Source organism: Phascolarctos cinereus, unplaced genomic scaffold, assembly GCF_003287225.1.
Source record: "Phascolarctos cinereus isolate Bilbo 61053 unplaced genomic scaffold, phaCin_HiC Scaffold_726;HRSCAF=1367, whole genome shotgun sequence".
Taxonomy (NCBI): Eukaryota; Metazoa; Chordata; class Mammalia; order Diprotodontia; family Phascolarctidae; genus Phascolarctos; species Phascolarctos cinereus.
The window spans coordinates 351,739,542-351,746,783 of NW_027556098.1; the positions used below are offsets into that span (position 1 = coordinate 351,739,542).

The 7,242-nt window shown below is 39.5% G+C and overlaps 1 pseudogene; it reads right to left on the reverse strand.

Annotated features, from left to right (window-relative positions):
- Nucleotides 1-3,316: 3,316 nt before the first annotated feature.
- Nucleotides 3,317-6,124, reverse strand: LOC110195067 (olfactory receptor 51Q1-like; annotated as a pseudogene).
- Between the last annotated feature and the right edge of the window lie 1,118 nt (nt 6,125-7,242).

Sequence of the window (7,242 nt, forward strand, 5' to 3'; positions counted from 1 at the left end):
TATGCCTAATTGAATCTATCATGTATAATGGACACTTACAGATTATACATATCTACCCATTGCAATTTATAACTAAAAGTTTTGTATTTTTTTAACTGAGGGGAAAATGCTTTTATTAGTCTAGAGAGGCATCAATAAAGTGCCTCTGCTCCCCATTAGATTGGTCAATATAGGACCTGAGCCACCATACTAAAAATCACACAGCTTTTTCTCATATTTCTATCAGCTCTAAACTTATATACAGAAGAGGAGAGGGGATTCCAAGGAAGAAGAGCCACAAGAAAGATGGACAGAGCTTCCAGGGTAATGGTGACCATAGGAAACAGGGATCCAACTAGATAATAAAAACATTCTATTGGCTGCTGAGGGTTCCTGGACTAAAGCAGGAGTTGTAAGAGCCATACTGTTATGACATCATCATGCAAATTGCTATCAAACTCCAAAATCAAGAACTGATAATAGGATACAGACCAGGCATGTGAATAATGGAATAAAAGAGGGAGCTAAGATCCCAGTCACTAAGTCAGTGTGTCTATAAATATGTATTTGGTGCTTAGTAAGTGCCAGGCACTGTATTAAGTACTGGGGATATTTTGTAGTTGGTCAGTCATTTCCAGTCCTGTCCAACTCTTCATGACCCCTTTTGGGGATTTTCTTGGCAAAGATACTGGAGTAATTTCCATTTCCTTCTCTAGCTCATTTTGCAGATGAGGAAACTGAGGCCAACAGGCTTAAGTGACTTGCCCAGAGTCACACAGCTAATAAGTGTTGGAGGTTGGATTTGAACTAAGTTCTTCCTGACTGCAGGCCTGGTGGTCTATCCACCACTGTGCCACCTAGCATGCCACCATGCCCTGCACTCTATCCACAGACTGGGAACATGAAGAAAAAAAAGAGTCCTTGCCTCCAAGGAGCTGTCATCCAAATGGGAGATACAGGTAGATTTCAGAGGGAAAGCATGAACAAGAAAGACTTCCTGCAGAAGGTAGAATTTGAAGTGAATCTTGAATAAAGCCATGAAAGCCAGGATGTAGAGGTGTGGAAAGTATTCCAGGATTGAAAGGTGGTCATTTGACAGAGTATATAGGCATTTTATGTGCAAGGGACAGTAACAAGCTCACTGTAGCTGGATCATAGAATTCACAGAAGGGAATAGAATGGAAGAGGACTGGAAAGATACAAAGAGGGCAGTTTATAAAGGCCTTTAAATTTAATTATATAGTTGATCTTGGAGACAATAGGAAGTCACTGAAGTTTATTGAGTAGGGAAATGATATGATCAGGCTTTTCTTTTTGGAAAATCACTTTGGCAACTGAGGGAATGATGTATTAGAGTTGGGAGAAAGTTGAGGCTGGGGAACCACAAAGTAGGCTATTATAATAGACCAGGAAAGATATAATGAGGACCTAAATGATGGCTCTGTGAGTGGAGAGGAGAAAAAAAAGATAAAGGAGAGATGTCACAAAAATAGAACTGATAGCTGATTGGCTATGAAGGGTGATGGGTAAATAAGGATTTGAGTATGACACCAAAATTGTGAAGCTGGGTAACTGGGAGTATGCATAGTTGTGCTCTTCACAATAATTGGAAAGTTGGGCATATGGAAAGGCTTGGGAGGAAACATAGTGGGTTTTGTGTGCCTACAAGGAATGCAGTTTAATACGTCTCAACAGCTGTTGGTGATGTGAGATGAGTTCAGGAGAAAGATTAGGGTTGGATATATAGACCTAATAATCATCAGCTTAGAGATGGCAATTGAATCTATGGAAGCTGATGTGATCATCTAGAGAGCTAGAGATGAGAGGAGAAGGTTCAATGTAGGCCTTTGAAGGACAGCCAAGGCAGGTAGACCTGAACTAGATGATCCAGCAAAGGAGACCGAGAAGTCATACAGATAGGAGGATCATGAAACACTCAATCTCCTGACTTCATTTTCTCTTAATTTAATTTAATTTAATTTTCAGTTCTAAGCTCTCTTCCCTCACCTAGACTCCATACATTTTCACTGGCTGTCCCTCATGCCTGCAATTCTCTCCCTCTTCATCTCTGCTGTATGAATTCCCTAGCTTCCTTCAAGTTCCAGCAAAAATCCCACCTTCTACAAGAAACTTTCCCAGTCTCCTCTTAATACTAGTCTTTCCCTCTGAGACTCCCCCACAAATTATCCTGTATATATCGTGTTTGCCCATAGTTCTTTGCAGACTGCCTCCGCCATTAGGCTGTGAGTTCCTTAACAGCAGAGCTTGAGTTTTGCCTTTCTTTGTATCCTCAGCTCCTAGCACAGCAACTGGTACGTAGTAGGCACTTAATAAATGCTTGTTGACTTACTGAGTAGAACCGGTAGAGATCAGCTTCAGAAAAACCTAGAGATGAGATAGTATCCAAGAGAAGAGGGTGATCAGGTCAGCAAGGATATGCCAAAACCCTTCTTCAATTGAGTTCCTTACCTCCACTAATACAGCAGGATATTCACCTAAGGGTGTTGAAGGAATCTTTGCTTTATTTTCTTGTCTGCGGAGATGGAGGGTGTCAGATTCTCTGTGGCAAAGGGAGGGATGAAGTGATACCTAAAGGTGGAAGGAAACTATTTTCCCCTAAAGTGTCTAGAATAATAGTTCATTCTCTGATGTTTACAGATATTTTAATTAATTTAAAAATGTCTAACATGCTTTATTGGCTTCATCCATACAAAGGAATAGAATACACTCAGGAGAAAGATAGGTATACATAAAATTCAAAGCTCCAAAAGTGAGAAGAAAATAGTAGGGCATGACCCAAAAAAGTCTGATTCCTGAGAAATATTCAGGATTGAACCCAGTCTATATGGGTTTAGAACTTCAGCATTGCCCTACGGGCAGCCCTATATATTACCAAGCCAAAAAGAATAAAAATTTATAGGTATATAGGTATCCTTATTTAAAAAGGTATATGGAACATTTTTCCTTGTTTTATTTTGTGGTTAAGATGTATAATATGATATGCTATTGTTTTCCACATTTGTTTGATTATGAAAAAATAATTCCATTTTTGCTGGGAGCAGAGTGGGATTTTTTGAGATCTGATCCATATATACACATACAAACACATTCTTTCTGTCTATCTGTCTGTCTGTCTCTCTCTCACACATACACACACTTTTTACAACTTGGAATTTGTAGTAAATGTTACATGTATAGAAATAATAAGAAAAAATAACAGAAATCCTTAGCTACATCCTCTCTGATTGTCCCTATTTTTGTCTGTTGGGTAATTTCACACTCTTATACTCCTAGCATTAATTCACCTTCCCTTGGAAGAGGAATGGTAGATTCCCTGTCAGATCTGCTTGTTCTTCACAGTATAGATAATAAAATTTATCGAAAGAGGTAATAGAAAGTAGACATTGGCCAGAACCACATGGACCAGAGGAGGGGCATACCAGGCAAAGCGGTGGGCTATGGGATATTCCCACCATAGATACATAAGGGACAAGCACAGTCAAGATATAGGACAAGCAGTGACAGCCTTAAATCACTCAGCCTGGGGTGCAGTGCCAAGGACACTGTAAGATTAACCCATAGGAGACAAGAATGAGAAGAGGGTCAAGCACAATGATGAGCAATGCCAGTCCAAACCCATACCACCCACTGACCTGAATGTCAGCACATACCAAGGGGATCATGTCTTGGTGGAGGCAATAGGAATCGCCTCTGTGAGAACAGAGGCATAGTGCAGTGGGCAGCAGATGGCAACAAAATGATCATAAGCCATGGCCAACAGCACTGAGGACTCCATGAAAGAGGAGGTGTGAAGGAAGAAGACGGGCAAAACAGGCCTCAAAACTGATCTCTTGGAAGGAGAAAGGGAGAGGTAGAATGGGGTAAATTATCTCACATAAAACAAACAAGAAAAGGCTTTTACAATGGAGGGAAAATGGGGGAACATGAGAAGGAATGAGTGAATCTTACTCTAATTGGATTTGGCTTAAGGAAGGAATAACATACACATTCAATTGGGTATGGAAATCTGTCTTACCCTATAGGAAAAGGTGGGGGAGGGGACAAGAGAGCAGGGAGATGATAGAGAGGAGGGCAGATTGGGGGAGGGAGTAATCAGAAGCAAACACTTCTAAGGACGGACAGGGTCAAAAGAGAGAATAGAATAAATGGGGGACAGGATAGGATTAAGGGAAATATACTTAATTTTTTACAACATGACTACTATGGAAGTTTTTTGCATGACTACACATGTATAATCTGTATCGAGTTGCTTGCCTTCTCAATGAGGGTGGGTGGGGAAGGAGGAAGGGAGAAAATTTGGAACCCAAAGTTTTAAAAACAAATGTTTAAAAATTGTTTTCACACGCAACTGGGAAATAAGATATACAGGCAATGGGGTATAGAAATCTATCCTGCCATATAGGAAAATTGAAGGAAAAGGGGATAAGGCAGGGGATAGAAGGCAGGGCAGATTAGGGGAAAGGGTGTTCAGAATGCACACCATCTTGGGGTAGGGGGAGGGATGAGATGAGTAGAAAATTTGGAACTCAAAATCTTGTGCAAGTGAATGTTGAAAACTAAAAATAAATTAATAAAATCTGGAAAAAAAACTGATCTCCCAGACATTGAACCACAGCAGTTGCATCACTATGGACAGAGTGGTGAGGGTGAGGCCTAGATCAGTCAGTGACAGCATGGAGAGGAACAGATAAATAAGCTGGTAGCAAGGGCTCTGTCCAAATGACAGCAAAGATAGTATTATTGCCCGTAATGGAGATTGTATATAAGCAGCAAAAGGGGATGGAGATTCAAATGTGCATGGTCTCAAATCCTGGGACGCCCATAAGAATGAAGTAGAATGGCAATTCAGTGGTGTTAGTGGTTTCTGACACGACTAGCAAATACACCTGTAATAAAATGGCTTTTAACTTACTTTTGTCATAAATTATATTCTTTACAGTGTTCATTTTTATAAAACAAGGAACTTCAGGCAAGTAATTACTTTAGGATTTTGATAAGAGTTCAATAACCATCCAACATTAGAATATTTAAGTGATTTGTCATCAAAAAAAGCACAGAAGTAGATAGAGCTGATGCCTTGATGTAGGATAGGAATCAGAATATATCACATGCTATAGGTCTTTATTAATCATCTGTAATCTGAAATTAACTGAGAACTTCCTGTCACAATCATACTGATAGATGTAGTAATCTCAAGTTCAGATACTATTCAGAAAATTTATCCTAGATGAAAAGATAATGATGGAAAGAAACCTCATGCTGTCACAAACCAAAAGAGCACATAGCATTACAAATTCTATTACAAACTCAGTTACAATAATTCCAAAAGATCTGTATCAGTAGGGCATGCCACAATAAACCAACTTCTGTTCTACTGATCCCCTTATACCAACCATCTGGCCTTACCAACCTTAGGTAAAAAATGACGTGCCTATATTACTCCCTCATCCCTAATCTAATTAGTCCACTCTAGTGGAGTTCACCCACCTCTTGGCCCAGTCTACTGCGTTTTTTGGTATACTGGCTTTCCTATCAACAAACTCCTATAACCTTGTTGTTTATGAGAGACACTTCTTCCACCTCCTCATTTTAAAAGAACTCTGCCTTTTCCATAAAAACTCACCTTATTGCCAGGATGGGGGTAGGGAGCAACTCTTCATTTCTCACTGCTGCTTTCAGATAATTCTCCTTCCACAACATCTCAATGGACTTTCCTTTTTTGAGATCAAGCACTCTATGGGGCAGCTAGGTGGCACAGTGGATAGAGCTTCAGCCTTGGAGTCAGGGGGACCTGAGTTCAAATCCAGCCTCAGACACTTGACATTTACTAGCTGTGTGATCCTGGGCAAGTCACTTAACCCTGATTGCCGAAACAAAAGGGGAGAGAGAGATCAAGCACTCCATCTATACTGCCTTCTCCCTATACTTATTATTATCATCTAATAGCCATTCAGTTTCCTCAGAGATTTCAGTATCTGATTCAGTTTTCATCTCCACCCCACACCCATTTCATAATCCTCAAGAACTTTACTATTTAGACTGACAACACCCCTACCATCCTAACCACACAATTCTTCATTCCCTCCAACTCCTTGTCCGTGCCACTTTGATGACATACTGGCATGGTCACAACACCTAGATCCCACCATTTCATGAAAATGTATCCTTCCCATAGTACAGAAATTGCGGCAATCTTTTCTCTATGAAAAGCTTCCCATTTTCTGCTTCTTCTGTTCTTCAAAATACCAATAATAGCTGACATACAGGGTATGTCAACCACTCCAGTATCTTTGCTGAGAAAATACCAAAAAGGGGTCATAAAAGTCAGATAAGACTGAAAAATGACTAAGCCACAACCCTAGCGTCACTGGTCCCTGACCATTCTTAGTGTGAAAATGCTCTTTATTGAGTAACTTCTGCTTTCTGATTCATCTAATACAGGTCTCACATTTTTGAGTGTCATTACATAAAGTAATGAAACTGACATGATGTCAACCAACATAAATTCAGTATATTGAATTCAATCAAGCTCTTTCTGCTTGTGAGAAATCCTATTCTATCCTTCCTGCACTGTTTCCCAAAGCAAATGTTTCAAATTTATTCTTCATTCCCTGAACCCCAATTGTGTCCTACACTTACAGAAGAAGGTCCAGCTTCCCACTTCCAAGAGAAAATTGATTCTATGCCATAAGAGTTCTCCAACCTTCCTTCTTCCATTCCTCAAAAAAATTCAGCACCATGATCTAAGACAATTCCAAAAGACCCATGATGAAAAACGTTACCCACCACCAGAAAGAGAACTGATGAACTCTGAGTGCAGATTAAAGCATACTTTTTTTTTACTTTCTGTATTTTTTTTTGTTTTGTGTGTGTGTTTTTCAATATGGCTAATATGGAAATATATTTTGCATTACTTCACATGTATAATCAATATGTTACTTGCTTTTGCAAGGAGTGGGGGAGGGATGGGAGGGAAAGAATTCTTTAAATAAATGTTAAAAATTTTGATGTAATTGGGAAATAGTTAACAAATTTTTTTTAGTAATTCAGTACCCGTACCTACTCTTTGTTCCTTCCCTATGCTTATTTAGGACTAGATACCACTTCAATCCTAGTTCTGTCCTCAAGGAGCCAAGCAAAACAAGAATAATTTTTCTTAACATACTTAGGATAATAGGATTATAGATTCAGAGTTGGAGGGGACCTTATAGACCAAGTAGTTGAACACTTTCTACTGCGGTC